The 17,894-nt window shown below is 37.0% G+C and overlaps 1 pseudogene; it reads left to right on the top strand.

Annotated features, from left to right (window-relative positions):
* Window positions 1-380: 380 nt before the first annotated feature.
* LOC147789874 (uncharacterized) lies at window positions 381-17,584 on the top strand (annotated as a pseudogene).
* Window positions 17,585-17,894: the final 310 nt, after the last annotated feature.

Below are 17,894 nucleotides of genomic sequence, written 5' to 3'. Positions count from 1 at the left end.
AGAGAAAAAGAAAAAGGAATCGGGGGAGTAAAGCTAAAAATTCCAACTTTCTATGAGAGCAAAATTGAGCTTGTCTTCGATTGCAACAATTTTAGTGAAGAAAGAAAGTTGAAGCTTGCCGTGGCTGAATTTTGTGATTACGCCATTATATGGTGGACATCTTTGAAATCAGAGTGGAGGAGAAATTATGAAGAACCAATTGAAACGTGGGAGGAATTGAAGACATTAATGAGAAAAAGGTACATTCCTAAGCATTATTCTCGAGTACTCAAGAAAAAACTCTATACTTTACAACAGGGATCCAAAAGTGTTGAAGAATATTACAAAGAAATGGAGACCTTATGAGTAGAGCATGTATTGATGAAGATGAGGAAGATACAATGGCTAGATTTCTTGGTGGGTTAAACCGACAACTTGCTCATCAAGTGGATAGGCAAGCGTACTTTGATATGCAAGAATTGTTACACCTTGCTGTCAAAATCGAAGGGCAACTAGCTTGGGAGAAGGATAACTCCAAGAGGTATGGTATTTCAAAGTCTATTACTTTCAACACTTGGAACAAGAATGCAAATATTGAAAAGATAGATTTCAAAGTTGGAGGCAAGTATGATCTTGACAAAAAGAACAAAGCTGAGACCTCCAAGGGTAAAGAGAAAGCGGAGGAATATAAGGAGATTCGAAAAAGAAATATTGACATCAAATGTTGGAAATGTCAAGGAATTGGTCATCTTAGTCGTGATTGTCCTAACAAGAGAGTCATGATTATCAAGAATGGACAAGTTGTTACAGATAGTGAGGAAAGTGACCATGATGAGCTAGTTGAAGAGGAAATCCAGGAGAATGAGGAGGAACTAGAAGATGGGTGTCATTTGGTACTTGTAACCAGAAGACTTCTTAAAACTCAAGTTACTGAGAATGATGTTGATGATCAAAGAGACAACCTATTTCACACAAGGTGTTTGGTCAAGGGGACTCCTTGTAGTCTTGTAATTGATAGTGGAAGCTGCACCAATGTCGTAAGTACAATGCTGATCAAAAGGTTGCTAATTCCAACCCAACACCATCCTAAACCTTACAAGCTTCAATGGCTCAATGACAGTGGAACAATGAAGGTAACTTATCAAGCTTTAATATCTTTTACTTTAGGAAAATATAAAGATGAAGTTCTTTGTGATGTTTTACCAATGCATGCTGGAGACATATTGCTTAGCCGACCATGGCAATTTGACAGGAGGGTTATGTATGATGGCTATTTGAATCGGTATTCTTTTGTCAAAGATGGTAGAAAAACCACTCTTGTACCTTTGAGTTCTGCAAATGTATTTGCTGATCAATTAAAGTTGGAACAAAAAAAGAAAGAGTTTGAGGAAAAAGAGGTGAGTGAAAAAATAGAGAAAAGTCAACGAGAAAACCATAGTGAAAAAAAATAATGAAATTGGAAAAAAAGGAAAGAATGTGAGTTGTTTGGCTAGAGTTGGAGAGGTTAGAAGGGCAATGTTCTCAAAAACCATCTTTGTACTTGTGTACAAGGAAGTATGTTTCAATCTCTTTTACAGGAATTTGATGACGTATTTCAAGATGAAGTCCCTAAAGGACTACCTCCCAATAGAGGTATTGAACATAAAATAGACTTCATTCCAGGGGCAGTAATTCCTAATAGGCCAGCTTATAGAGCGAACCCAACTGAGAATAAAAAAATTCGAAGGCAAGTAGAGGAGCTTATGGAGAAGGGGTATATACAAGAGAGTTTGAGTCCATGTTCTGTACCAGTCTTATTGGTGCTGAAGAAAGATGGAACGTGGCGCATGTGCGTGGATTGTAGAGCCATCAACAAAATCACGGTGTGGCAACACTACTTATGGCCTAGAGAATTTGTGATCCACTCTGATCATGAAAGCTTGAAGTATCTTAATGGTCATAGCAAACTGAACTGTAGGCATGCAAAGTGGGTGGAGTTTATTGAAACATTTTCGTATGTCATCAAGTATAAGAAAGGTAAGGATAATGTGGTAGCTGATGCATTATCTAGAAGGTACATTGAGTATATTAAAGAATTATATCGAGATGACCACGACTTTGGAATTATTTATGCATCTTGTCGTACAAAAATAGCTGTAGATGATTATTATTAAGTGTTTCATGAATTCTTATTTAAGAAAAGTAAGCTTTGTATTCCTAAATGCTCTATAAGAGATTTGCTTGTAAAAAAAGCACATGGTGGTGGCTTAATGGGACATTTTGGGATTAATAAAACTTATAATATGTTGCATGAACACTTGTTTTGGCCGAAATTGAAGCATGATGTTCATAAATTTTGTAGTCAATGCTTTAAATGCAAAGAAGCTAAATCTAGATCACAACCAAATGGATTGTACACTCCTTTGAATGTACCTAATGAACCTTGGACTAATATATCTATGGATTTTGTTCTTGGTTTACGGCACACTAAAAAGGGTAAAGATAGTATTTTTGTTGTGGTAGACAGATTTAGTAAGATGCCTCATTTTATTGCATGTAACAAGACGGACGATGCAAAACATGTTGCTGACTTATTTTTTAGGGAAGTAGTAAGATTACATGGAATCCCTAGAATAATTGTTAGTGATAGGGATGCTAAATTTCTAAGTCACTTTTGGAAAGTATTGTGGGGGTAAATTGGGTACCAAATTGTTGTTTTCAACTACATGTCATCCTCAGACGCATGGACAAACTGAGGTGGTTAATAGAACATTAGGAGCATTGCTTAGGGCTATTATTTCTACGAATATTAAGTCTTGGGATGAATGTTTGTCATTTGTAGAGTTTGCATATAATAGAGCAATTCATAGTACAACTCATTGTTCTCCTTTTGAAGTTGTTTATGGATTTAATCCACTTACGCCTCTTGATTTGCTTCCTATTCATTCTAATATGTTTGTGAGTGACGCAGCCACAAGTAAGGCACGCAGCCACAAGTAAGGCAGACTTGATCAAAACATTGCATAAGGAGGTGAAGGAGAGAATTGAGAACCAAAATTTCAAAGTTGCTTCAAGGATTAACAAAGGACAGAAGTAAACCATTTTTAAACCTGGTGACTGGGTTTGGATACATTTTCGCAAGGAGCGATTCCCATCTCAACGGAAGACAAAGTTACATCCAAGAGGGGATGGCCCTTATCAAGTCCTTGAAAGAATTAATAACAATGCATATAAAATTGACCTTCCCGAAAACTTTTCAGTACATTCTACTTTCAATGTTGCTGACTTTGAGTCCTTTTGATGTAGGTGATGATTTTTCTGATTCGAGGACGAATCCTTTTGAAGAGGGGGAAGATGATAAGAATCATGGTGTTCCAAACGTTCCAACTTGACCTATTACACGATCCAAGGCGAAGAAGATTCAACAAACATTCATTCTTCATCTACAAAATTGGATCGGCTCGGTTCAACCATCATTTGTAGAATTAGAAGCTGATACGATTGACGAAGGACAATATTCTTTTGAAGAGGGGGAAGATGATAAGAATCATGGTGTTCTAAACGTTCCAACTTGACCTATTACACGATCCAAGGCGAAGAAGATTCAACAAACATTCATTCTTCATCTAAAAAATTGGATTGGCTCGGTTCAACCATCATTTGTAGAATTAGAAGTTGATACGATTGACGAAGGACAATATTCTTTTGAAGAGGGGGAAGATGATAAGAATCATGGTGTTCCAAACGTTCCAACTGGACCTATTACACGATCCAAGGCGAAGAAGATTCAACAAACATTCATTCTTTATCTACAAAATTGGATCGGCTCGGTTGAAGTTGGAAAACATTAAAACAAGTGAAGCCTAATAGATTTTAAGTTTATTTCTTTAGCCACTCAAACATATCAACATTTGTTGAAAAATTTTATTGTTTTTTTTTTTTTTTTTTTTTTTTCATTTTGCAATGGTCAATTGGTCAAAATTGACTTCGTCATTTGTGGAGTTTAAAGGGGATCGGGATTGAATCTCGTCTACAAACGTCTTTTGTCGGGAGACTATAAATACCAACAATATGTTATGTAAAATTCAGATTCGTGGATGAATGTAATTCAGATCTCAAATTGAGATGTTTCCCTTCAAAACCAGAGCATCATATTTGCCATTTCTAAGTTTCAAGCAATTCTTGTGGTAAAATTGCACCTGAGCCATTTAATCAAGCCTTGATCAAGTTAGATTGTGGAGTGATTCAATTTAGAACAAGGTTTCCAAATCTTGCTTCTAGATCTTCAATCGTAAGAGGTAATCTAATTCTAGCCTTATCTCTTGGTTGATCAAAATTTCGTATAAGGAGGTGTTAATTACTTTGATTCAAAGGTTCTTGCTTCAACAAAAGCTTGGATCGTTGGGCTGAGGATTAGGGTTGCCTTATATCAATTTGGTATCAGAGTATAGGTTTACATCTTTGTGGCCGACTCTAGAATTGATTTTATCTTTGATTTTTGCTCTTGTTTATCTTTTCTTTAAATTTCTCCATTTATTTTCTTGCTGTCATTTCCGCCATTATTCATCAACTTTTCACTTTGTTCTCATTTTCTTCCTAAAGATCACATTGAGATCTTGAAAAAAAAAAAAATCTTATCATATTTGTTCTTACGATTGTGATTATAAACGATATTTATCATTTTTTTTAGATCATTTGCATGTTTATTTGAAGATCAAATAAACTTCGATTCACATCTTTTTCTTCATCCATCTAAATCTAGAACCGTTGTGTTTAATATATTTTTTTTCTCATAATCTACGCTTGAAGATAACCTCTAAATTTCCCGAATTCTGTAAAAAGGAGAGTTAAATTGTTCTTAAAATCTTCACGTCCTTTCTTTTTGGATTTTTTTTTTCAATGTGTAATTATATCCAAAAATATCTTCGTGTCCCTTATCTTTTTTGTTCACGTCTTGTTTTATTTTGTTATTATTTCATAATTAACTTATCTTGATTGCCTTGAATAGCTTGCTACTATCAGAATTGCTTTACCGATATATTAGCCTACTTTGATCATAATTTAGTCACTTTCCCAAACAGCCTACCTTTGTGTGTATAAGCATGAGTGTCCCTGAGTGTAAAATCAGTGAGTTGAGTGTGTGAGGTCCTAAACATATTCCACTACTGTTTGTACAATCATAAACCAAGATGGAGGACATGGAGGGGAGATCAATGAAGCTAGGTGGAGAGAAGCACAGGTCGGAACAATTACTCGTTTGAATCAAGTTATTAGTACATTGACAGACCGGATGGAGCGAATTGAAATAGCCTTAGGTAATCTTCAAGGGAGGGAAGTACTCTTGAATGAAGGAGTTGAAAATGAAGAAGATGACACTGTCACCCTTTTAGCGGGACATAGTCCTAGGGGAGGGAGAGATGTCGGTCGAGGGAGAGGAAGAGTCAGAAGAAGGGGTAGAGAAATTTTAGCACAAAAAAGAATTGAGAGGGAGTACTAGTATGAGAGAGAAAAAGAAAAAGGAATCGGGGGAGTAAAGCTAAAAATTCCAACTTTCTATGAGAGCAAAATTGAGCTTGTCTTCGATTGCAACAATTTTAGTGAAGAAAGAAAGTTGAAGCTTGCCGTGGCTGAATTTTGTGATTACGCCATTATATGGTGGACATCTTTGAAATCAGAGTGGAGGAGAAATTATGAAGAACCAATTGAAACGTGGGAGGAATTGAAGACATTAATGAGAAAAAGGTACATTCCTAAGCATTATTCTCGAGTACTCAAGAAAAAACTCTATACTTTACAACAGGGATCCAAAAGTGTTGAAGAATATTACAAAGAAATGGAGACCTTATGAGTAGAGCATGTATTGATGAAGATGAGGAAGATACAATGGCTAGATTTCTTGGTGGGTTAAACCGACAACTTGCTCATCAAGTGGATAGGCAAGCGTACTTTGATATGCAAGAATTGTTACACCTTGCTGTCAAAATCGAAGGGCAACTAGCTTGGGAGAAGGATAACTCCAAGAGGTATGGTATTTCAAAGTCTATTACTTTCAACACTTGGAACAAGAATGCAAATATTGAAAAGATAGATTTCAAAGTTGGAGGCAAGTATGATCTTGACAAAAAGAACAAAGCTGAGACCTCCAAGGGTAAAGAGAAAGCGGAGGAATATAAGGAGATTCGAAAAAGAAATATTGACATCAAATGTTGGAAATGTCAAGGAATTGGTCATCTTAGTCGTGATTGTCCTAACAAGAGAGTCATGATTATCAAGAATGGACAAGTTGTTACAGATAGTGAGGAAAGTGACCATGATGAGCTAGTTGAAGAGGAAATCCAGGAGAATGAGGAGGAACTAGAAGATGGGTGTCATTTGGTACTTGTAACCAGAAGACTTCTTAAAACTCAAGTTACTGAGAATGATGTTGATGATCAAAGAGACAACCTATTTCACACAAGGTGTTTGGTCAAGGGGACTCCTTGTAGTCTTGTAATTGATAGTGGAAGCTGCACCAATGTCGTAAGTACAATGCTGATCAAAAGGTTGCTAATTCCAACCCAACACCATCCTAAACCTTACAAGCTTCAATGGCTCAATGACAGTGGAACAATGAAGGTAACTTATCAAGCTTTAATATCTTTTACTTTAGGAAAATATAAAGATGAAGTTCTTTGTGATGTTTTACCAATGCATGCTGGAGACATATTGCTTAGCCGACCATGGCAATTTGACAGGAGGGTTATGTATGATGGCTATTTGAATCGGTATTCTTTTGTCAAAGATGGTAGAAAAACCACTCTTGTACCTTTGAGTTCTGCAAATGTATTTGCTGATCAATTAAAGTTGGAACAAAAAAAGAAAGAGTTTGAGGAAAAAGAGGTGAGTGAAAAAATAGAGAAAAGTCAACGAGAAAACCATAGTGAAAAAAAATAATGAAATTGGAAAAAAAGGAAAGAATGTGAGTTGTTTGGCTAGAGTTGGAGAGGTTAGAAGGGCAATGTTCTCAAAAACCATCTTTGTACTTGTGTACAAGGAAGTATGTTTCAATCTCTTTTACAGGAATTTGATGACGTATTTCAAGATGAAGTCCCTAAAGGACTACCTCCCAATAGAGGTATTGAACATAAAATAGACTTCATTCCAGGGGCAGTAATTCCTAATAGGCCAGCTTATAGAGCGAACCCAACTGAGAATAAAAAAATTCGAAGGCAAGTAGAGGAGCTTATGGAGAAGGGGTATATACAAGAGAGTTTGAGTCCATGTTCTGTACCAGTCTTATTGGTGCTGAAGAAAGATGGAACGTGGCGCATGTGCGTGGATTGTAGAGCCATCAACAAAATCACGGTGTGGCAACACTACTTATGGCCTAGAGAATTTGTGATCCACTCTGATCATGAAAGCTTGAAGTATCTTAATGGTCATAGCAAACTGAACTGTAGGCATGCAAAGTGGGTGGAGTTTATTGAAACATTTTCGTATGTCATCAAGTATAAGAAAGGTAAGGATAATGTGGTAGCTGATGCATTATCTAGAAGGTACATTGAGTATATTAAAGAATTATATCGAGATGACCACGACTTTGGAATTATTTATGCATCTTGTCGTACAAAAATAGCTGTAGATGATTATTATTAAGTGTTTCATGAATTCTTATTTAAGAAAAGTAAGCTTTGTATTCCTAAATGCTCTATAAGAGATTTGCTTGTAAAAAAAGCACATGGTGGTGGCTTAATGGGACATTTTGGGATTAATAAAACTTATAATATGTTGCATGAACACTTGTTTTGGCCGAAATTGAAGCATGATGTTCATAAATTTTGTAGTCAATGCTTTAAATGCAAAGAAGCTAAATCTAGATCACAACCAAATGGATTGTACACTCCTTTGAATGTACCTAATGAACCTTGGACTAATATATCTATGGATTTTGTTCTTGGTTTACGGCACACTAAAAAGGGTAAAGATAGTATTTTTGTTGTGGTAGACAGATTTAGTAAGATGCCTCATTTTATTGCATGTAACAAGACGGACGATGCAAAACATGTTGCTGACTTATTTTTTAGGGAAGTAGTAAGATTACATGGAATCCCTAGAATAATTGTTAGTGATAGGGATGCTAAATTTCTAAGTCACTTTTGGAAAGTATTGTGGGGGTAAATTGGGTACCAAATTGTTGTTTTCAACTACATGTCATCCTCAGACGCATGGACAAACTGAGGTGGTTAATAGAACATTAGGAGCATTGCTTAGGGCTATTATTTCTACGAATATTAAGTCTTGGGATGAATGTTTGTCATTTGTAGAGTTTGCATATAATAGAGCAATTCATAGTACAACTCATTGTTCTCCTTTTGAAGTTGTTTATGGATTTAATCCACTTACGCCTCTTGATTTGCTTCCTATTCATTCTAATATGTTTGTGAGTGACGCAGCCACAAGTAAGGCACGCAGCCACAAGTAAGGCAGACTTGATCAAAACATTGCATAAGGAGGTGAAGGAGAGAATTGAGAACCAAAATTTCAAAGTTGCTTCAAGGATTAACAAAGGACAGAAGTAAACCATTTTTAAACCTGGTGACTGGGTTTGGATACATTTTCGCAAGGAGCGATTCCCATCTCAACGGAAGACAAAGTTACATCCAAGAGGGGATGACCCTTATCAAGTCCTTGAAAGAATTAATAACAATGCATATAAAATTGACCTTCCCGAAAACTTTTCAGTACATTCTACTTTCAATGTTGCTGACTTTGAGTCCTTTTGATGTAGGTGATGATTTTTCTGATTCGAGGACGAATCCTTTTGAAGAGGGGGAAGATGATAAGAATCATGGTGTTCCAAACGTTCCAACTTGACCTATTACACGATCCAAGGCGAAGAAGATTCAACAAACATTCATTCTTCATCTACAAAATTGGATCGGCTCGGTTCAACCATCATTTGTAGAATTAGAAGCTGATACGATTGACGAAGGACAATATTCTTTTGAAGAGGGGGAAGATGATAAGAATCATGGTGTTCTAAACGTTCCAACTTGACCTATTACACGATCCAAGGCGAAGAAGATTCAACAAACATTCATTCTTCATCTAAAAAATTGGATTGGCTCGGTTCAACCATCATTTGTAGAATTAGAAGTTGATACGATTGACGAAGGACAATATTCTTTTGAAGAGGGGGAAGATGATAAGAATCATGGTGTTCCAAACGTTCCAACTGGACCTATTACACGATCCAAGGCGAAGAAGATTCAACAAACATTCATTCTTTATCTACAAAATTGGATCGGCTCGGTTGAAGTTGGAAAACATTAAAACAAGTGAAGCCTAATAGATTTTAAGTTTATTTCTTTAGCCACTCAAACATATCAACATTTGTTGAAAAATTTTATTGTTTTTTTTTTTTTTTTTTTTTTTTCATTTTGCAATGGTCAATTGGTCAAAATTGACTTCGTCATTTGTGGAGTTTAAAGGGGATCGGGATTGAATCTCGTCTACAAACGTCTTTTGTCGGGAGACTATAAATACCAACAATATGTTATGTAAAATTCAGATTCGTGGATGAATGTAATTCAGATCTCAAATTGAGATGTTTCCCTTCAAAACCAGAGCATCATATTTGCCATTTCTAAGTTTCAAGCAATTCTTGTGGTAAAATTGCACCTGAGCCATTTAATCAAGCCTTGATCAAGTTAGATTGTGGAGTGATTCAATTTAGAACAAGGTTTCCAAATCTTGCTTCTAGATCTTCGATCGTAAGAGGTAATCTAATTCTAGCCTTATCTCTTGGTTGATCAAAATTTCGTATAAGGAGGTGTTAATTACTTTGATTCAAAGGTTCTTGCTTCAACAAAAGCTTGGATCGTTGGGCTGAGGATTAGGGTTGCCTTATCAATGAAGTTTTATGTGATGTTGTATCCATGCATGTTGGAGATTTACTACTGGGGAGGTCTTGGCAATTTGATCGTCGAGTAATGTATGATTGGTATGCAAATCGATACTCTTTTACTCACAACTGTAGAAAAACTACTCTTATTCCATTGTCTCCAAAAGATGTATTTATTGGAAAAGAAAAGGCAAGAGGCTGATGCAAAAGCAGAGATTGAAAAAGAATCAAGTGAAAAAAAGAGCTTGAGTGAAAAGCAAGAGAGTATCACTCAGCCTAGAGAAAAAAAAGAAAGAAAAGCCAAATCAGTAAGCTTGTATGTTAGATCAAGTGAGGCTAGGAATGTTTTGCTTTCTAACAAGACTATTCTTGTACATATGTGCAAGGGGTCTTGTTACTTTACTAACATGCTTAACCCTTCTTTGCCTAGTGATTTTGTTGTGCTTTTGCAAGAGTTTGAAGTTTTATTTTCCGAGGAGATGCCTAGTAGTTTGCCACCACTTAGAGGGATTGAACACAAGATTGACTTCATTCCTGGCGCACCCATTCCAAACTGACTAGCTTATAGGACTAATCCAAAGGAGGCTGAAGAGATACAAAGGCAAGTAACTGAACTCCTTGCTAAAGGGTATGTACGTGAAAGTTTGAGTCCTTGTTTTGTTCCAGTTATTCTTGTACCTAAGAAAGATGGTTCTTGGCATATGTGTGTTGATGGTAGGGCTATAAACAAGATAACTATAAAGTATAGGCATCCAATTCCCAGATTAGATGATATGCTTGATGAATTGCATGGATGTAGTCTTTTTACTAAGATTGATTTAAAATCGGGTTATCATCAAATTCGCATGTATATTGAGGATGAAGTGGAAAACAGCTTTTAAAACCAAGTATGGTCTTTATGAATGGTTGGTTATGTCTTTTGGATTAACTAATGCACCTAGTACATTCATGAGACTAATGAACCATGTCTTACGAGAATACTTAGGTAAGTTTGTGGTTGTTTATTTTGATGACATCCTTGTTTACTCTAAATCTTTAGATGATCATATTACCCATGTACGCAATGTTTTGACTACTTTAAGAAACGAATGTTTGTACTTAAATTTAAAGAAATGTAGCTTTTGCATGAAAAAAGTTAACTTTCTTGGTTTGTAGTTTCATCTAATGGTGTTGAGGTTGATGAGGAGAAAGTGAAGGCTATAAAAGATTGGCCTACACCTAAAAATGTAAGTGAGGTAAGAAGTTTTCATGGTCTTGCAAGTTTCTACCGTAGGTTCATTAAGAATTTTAGTACAATTGCTTCACCCTTGAATGAACTTGTTAAGAAAAATGTATCCTTTATATGGAAAAAAGATCAAGAACTTGCTTTTAATACGTTGAAAGAAAAATTGAGTTATGCTCCCTTGCTTGCATTACCTAATTTTGAGTCTACTTTTGAAATTGAATCTGATGCTAGTGGAGTAGGGATAGGTGCTGTATTAATGCAAAATCAAAGACCTTTAATGTTCTTTAGTGAGAAGTTGACTGGTGCATCTTTGAGGTATCCAACTTACGACAAAGAGCTTTATGCTTTGGTTCGTGCATTGCAAACTTGGCAACATTATCTTTGGCCTAAGGAGTTCATTATTCATACGGATCATGAAAGTTTAAAGCATTTGAGAGTACAAAATAAACTCAACAGACGACATGCTAAGTGGTTAGAATTTATTGAAACATTCTCTTATGTCATAAAATATAAACAAGGTAAGAAGAACATTGTTGCAGATGCTTTATCACGAAGGTATGTCCTCCTCAATACTTTGAATGCTAGGTTGTTGGGTTTTGAACACATAAAGGATTTGTATCAACATGACATGTTCTTTGCTCCTTTTGTTGAATCTTGTGAAAAAGGACTCATTGTGGATAATTACTTGTTGTTAGATGGATTTTTGTTCCGAAAAGGCAAACTTTGCATACCATCTTGTTCCATCCGTGAGCTACTTGTGAGGGAAGCTCATGGAGGTGGTTTAATGGCACACCATGGAGTTTCTAAAACTTATGATATGCTCTCTGAACATTTTTTTTGGTCTAAAATGAGACATGATGTTCATAAAATTTGTGCTCGTTGCATAGCATGTAAACAAGCTAAGTCTAGGCTTCAACCACATAGTTTATACTCCCCATTACCGGTTCCTAATGGTCCTTGGATTGATATATCAATGGATTTTGTTTTAGGTTTACCTAGGACTATGAAAGGTTATGATAGCATCTTTGTTGTGGTTGATCGATTTAGTAAAATGGCTCATTTTATTCCTTGTCACAAAACTGATGATGCAAAACATATTGCTAGACTTGTTTTTTAGGAAAGTTGTACGATTGCATGGCATTCCTAAAAGCATCGTTAGTGATCGTGATGTAAAATTTTTAAGCCACTTTTGGCGTGTTTTATGGGGTAAGTTAGGAACTAAGCTAGTATATTCAACTACTTGTTATCCTCAAAGGGATGGACAAACTGAAGTTGTTAACAGAACCATGACTACTATGCTTAGGGCTATTATTGATAAAAATCTCAAGACTTCGGAGGATTGTTTGCCATTTATAGAATTTGCATATAATAGGGTTGTTCAGAGCACTACTAAATGCATATGTTTTGAAATTGTTTATGGCTTTAATCCTTTTAACCCCCATTGACTTGTTACCTATACCTTCAAAAGAATTTGTGAATTTTGATGCAAATGCCAAAGTTGAGTTTGTTCATAAACTGCACAAGCAAGTAAAAGAACAAATTGAGAAACAAAATTCCAAGGTTGCCACCCGAATTAATAAAGGACGTAAGATTGTCATCTACAAGCCAGGAGATTGGGTTTGGGTGCATTTCCGAAAAGAAAGATTTCCTACTCAAAGAAAATCTAAGCTTTTACCATGAGGAGATGGATCTTTTCAAGTTCTTGAGCGCATCAACGACAATGCTTATAAAATTGATTTACCAGGTAAGTACGGTGTTAGTGTAACTTTTAATGTTGTTGATTTAAGTCCCTTTGATGTAGGTGATGGCTTGGATTCGAGGATGAATCCTTCTCAAGAGGGGAAGAATGATATGAACCACGACAAAGGAATTTTCATACCTCAAGGTCCAATTACAAGGACGAGAGCCAAGAAGCTACAACAAACCTTTTACAGTTATATTCAAGCTATGGTGAGCTCATCAAAGGAAATTCTAAAAGACGTTGGAGACCTCTCTTATATGTTATGCAAAGTTGAGCTTCAAGACAGAGATGAATTAAATTCACTTTAAGTTGCATTTAATAAACTTCGCTGAATTTATCAAACTAGTCAAAGGATGACTAATAAGCACATTTTATTATTTGCATTATTTAATTATAGTTTAACTATTTGTTTGTCATATTTAAGGTATTTTTAAATATAGGAGTTAAGGTTATATTGTAAGCCACGTAGGTTACTATATTCCACCATTAACTAGCCATTTTAATATGGAGGTTATGGGTATTTCTCATTTACTAACCCATTTAATTTGGGAGTTATGTATCACATAGGTTAAGGTTTGTAAAGGCTATATAAAGCCTTCTTTTCTTTGATTAGACATGACGTTTTGGAATTAAGAATAAAATTTCTATTTTAGCTTTGTTGAGAGCTAAACTTTCTTTGCAAATTCTTGTGTTTACAACTTGCATGCTAGAGTCATTCAAGTGGTATTGATCGACATTTTTTTTTTTATCTTTTTGGCAATAGGTCCATTTGGAACACCACATTTTTTTTTTAATCTTCTTGGCAATAGGTTCATTTGGAGCACCGTGATCGACATTTTTTAATCGATATTTTTTCTAATCTTCTTGGCATTGACATTTTTTGAATCTTCTCGAAAATAGGTCCATTTGGAACACCTTGATTCTTATCATAAATCTACCTGGATAATTGATTCGGGAGCCACTAATCATGTTTATTCTTCTTTTCAAGAAAGTGACTCTTGGAAGCAGTTAAACGAGGGAGAAATGATCATGAAGGTAGGCACTAGAGAGGTTGTGTCATTGGAAGCTTCAAGTTATTTTTAAACAAATCTTATTTACTTTTAGAAAATGTATTTTTGGTTCCTAAGTTGAAGAGGAACCTAATTTCAGTTTCATGTTTAGTTGAACAATTTCATTCCTTGAACTTTTATAGTAACAAAGTTGTTGTTTCGAAAAATGTTTTTGAGAGTTGTTCCGCTTTTGTTTAAAATAACTTGTATGTGCTAAGACCATCAGCATGTAAGACACTTCTAAATACTGAATTGTTTAAAATGGCTAAATCTAGAACAAAAGGACATAAAGTTTCTCGAAAAGATGACACCTATCTTTGGCATCTAAGGTTGGGTCACATCAATTTAGATAGAATTGAAAGATTGGTAAAAAATGGTCTTCTAAGCAAGTTAGAGTTGGACACTTTACTAGTATGTGAATCCTGCTTAGGAGGAAAAATGACTAGAAGACCTTTTACTGGAAACGATATAGAGCCAAAGAACCCCTAGAACTTATACATTCAAACTTATGTGGTCTGATGAATGTTAAAGCTAGAGGAGTGTAACGACCCTAATTTTTACCTATTTAATCTAAGGTCATTACTATACCTTGGAATGCGAAATTACATTACATGGGCCCTAAATATAAATGCGACTTAACACTCATCTTTTATTATCTCGTGAAAGAGAAAAACAAATACAAGGTAAAGAAAGGAAAAGAACAATACTGAAATAATTGTCTCAATCTACCCTAAGGTTTATTATGCGATTACAATTCAACCTACACTAATTTATACTAATGAAGTAAACAAAATTCAACCTAAACTAACCTATACTAGGAAATGGAAAGCAAATACCCTATGCATGTGCCACGGTCCCGGGGTGTACGATGCCACCGACGACCTCACATGGGTGCCTTGCCTTTATCTGAAAAGTAAAGTAGCACGAGGCTTGAGTATTTCTAGAATACTCAGTAAGTGACCCCCTATCAGGGTTATGCAACATTCACATGCAATGAAATGATGGGACCTATCTTTCGTTTCGTTTTGTTTTCCCTATGGTGCTGTCCTAACGGGTAAACTTTGGACGTGTACCATATACTCTACACACAACCCATACGTGTGAGTATGGGCTCACCAGCTAGTTCGCACACCGTTGGGCCACTTTTCTTATCTGGTGGGCATGCTCTGGGAGCCCCTTATGCCGGTACCCGTTAGAACTAGTAACCGTCACGGTAGCGCTATGCAAAGCAAAACGATCATTGTCCTGCCATTGGATGTACGCGTCCGTACCCTTGTGATGGGATAGGGGTATCCTCCCAGATGCATGAACACACAATATGCATGAGGTCTCCGCTAGTCCTACATTTATCATTAATGAACATAACCCCCTGCCACGTTTCATACTTACATGTCATTCTCATTTTCTTTTCTTTATGTATCAGGCATATTCCTAACGGGGTTATGTTTCCATGCATTTTACCTTATTTCATGTCATACAATTCATGCTGTTTACATTCAGATATTCCATACAATCATGTCATAATCATTTAAGAACAACATATCGTCACATGCATTACATATCACATCAAACTAAGCAGCATACATAGCATAGATTCACGTTCACGTGATTACGTACTTAAGCACAAAAAACTAGCATACAATTTAATGACACGTGCGAATCAATGGGCACGTGCCAACAAACAGCAATTAACGCGTAACCTACGACGGGTGAGCAACTTACTTGGTAGGCCTTAGCTGAAGTACTCCCTAGAATATAAACGTAAGCTCCTAGCTCCTCGTGAACATTCTACGCTTCCATTGGTGGTTGGTTCCTATTGGTTCATTCGTCACCTTCGTTAGTATTTCACAAACATAATTAATTTCCAACTTAAATTTATGAAATACGACCTTAAAATGATCTATTTCACCTTAAAAAGGGCCGAAACTAAGTTCGGGAGGGTCAGAACGGTGACAAACGGGCTGGAAATAGGTTTCTCGAGCCGAATAAGCCGCCGAAGCCGAGAAGTCGCCGCCGAGCCGATTAAGCCGTCGGAGCCAAGGGGAGCCGCATTGCAGACGTGCCACGTGGCACAACCAGAGGGTGACGCGTGTGCAGCGGTCTCAGGTCGAGGCACGGGTTATGGATCGCTCGCGGGTTTAGGGTTGTTCACCGGTGACAGGCCGGCCCAGGCTGAAGAAAAAGTGCAGGTGGGCTGGGCTGGGCGTGCCGCGTTGAACTGGGCTTGGAGGTCTCAGGTCAAGGCTGTCGGGTTGGGCCGTAACTGGGCTTACGCGTTTGGGCTGAAGCAACTGGGCCGCGGGAACCGTCGTGTACTGGGCTGACCTAAGGTGATTGGGTTCGATTCGGGTTGCGGGATCCGACCCTTGGGTCACACTTCATCTTCTTCACCCGGTTGCCTGCGGGTTTTTTCAGTGACTTTTCTCTCTCCTCGTTAACGTCCTTTCGACGTCCTTTTTCCCTCTTATTTCCTCTGTTCCCGAGTCTCTTCCTCCCCCTAACTCCATTTTGGGTATGGATTTGGTTTGTAAAGGCCTCACACTCCCGGATCTGGAGAAGTTCAGAAATCCGACGTTCTGTCTCCCTTGCCGACGGTGTTCAACGTATAGGATTCGTCTAAATCTACCCCTGATGTGTGTAAAAGGTTCTGGGACTACTTTTGTTGCGTAAAATGGAGGTTTTGATGTCGATTTCGTAGGGTTTGGCCTCGCCGGAGTTTCGTTGAATTTTCTCTGTCCTCTTCATTTTTCTCTATTTTTTTTTTGTTCTTTGCAGGTTGTTTTGGGGTGGCTGAAGGTCGGGGTCGAGTTCCGTGGCATCCCAGCCTTCGGTCGCCCTTTGTGGGTCGTGTGCGAACGAAAACTCCGACGTTCGCCGGAGTTTTCGGTTCTGCCGACGACTTTTTTTTTAACAAAACTGAAGTTGAGAATTTATTAGGTAAATCCATCAGAACACTTCGATCAGATTGCAGTAGAAAGTACATGGATATGAATTTCCGAGACTATTTGATAGAAAATGGAATAACATCCCAACTCTTAGCTCCTGAAACACCTCAACAAAATGGAGTTTCAGAGAGGAGAAATAGAACTTTGTTAGACATGGTTCGATCGATGATGAGTTATGCTCCACTACCAAATTCTTTTTGGGGATATGCAGTGGAGACTGCATTATACATATTGAATGTAGTTCCATCCAAAAGTGTCACTATGACACCTTTTGAATTGTGGAAGGGTCGTAAAGCTAGTTTAGAACACTTCAGAATTTGGGGGTGTCCAGCACATGTGTTGAATACAGATCCAAAGAAATTGGAACCTCGTTCTAAAGTATGCCTATTTGTAGGTTATCCTAAAGAGACTAGAGGTGGTTACTTCTACAGTCCGGAAGAAAATAAAGTATTTGTAACGACAAATGCTATTTTTTTAGAAGAAAATCATATGAGAAATCATAAACCTCGTAGTAAGATAGTGTTAAATGAATTAAATGAAGCTACTAATACATCAACAAGAGTTGTTGATAGTTCCATTCCTTCTGATAATCGGATACATCCATACCAAGAATTGGGAACGCCTCGTCGTAGTGGAAGGGTTAGAAAACAACCTAACCGTTACATAGGCTTGACTGAAGCTCAAGTTGTCATAACTGATGATAACATCGAGGATCCATTGTCTTTTAAACGAGCAATTGATGATGTTGACAAGGATGAATGGATCAAAGCCATGAACTTGTAGATCCTCCTGATGGGGTAAGACCTATAGGTTGTAGGTTGTAAATGGATTTACAAGAGAAAGCGAGGAGTAGATGGAAAGATACAGACCTTTAAAGCGAGACTTGTGGCAAAAGGATTCAACCAAAGAGAGGGACTGAACTATGAGGACACTTTCTCTCCTGTTGCAATGTTAAAGTCTATTCGCATTCTCTTATCCATTGCCACATATTTTGGCTATGAGATATGGCAAATGGATGTGAAGACTGCTTTTCTAAATGGCAATCTTGAAGAGAACATCTATATGAATCAACTAGAGGGGTTTATAAGCCAAG

Source organism: Cucurbita pepo, chromosome 12 (assembly GCF_057944985.1).
Source record: "Cucurbita pepo subsp. pepo isolate OVF chromosome 12, ASM5794498v1, whole genome shotgun sequence".
NCBI classification, from domain to species: Eukaryota; Viridiplantae; Streptophyta; class Magnoliopsida; order Cucurbitales; family Cucurbitaceae; genus Cucurbita; species Cucurbita pepo.
This window is presented reverse-complemented; position numbering and strand designations above follow the sequence as displayed.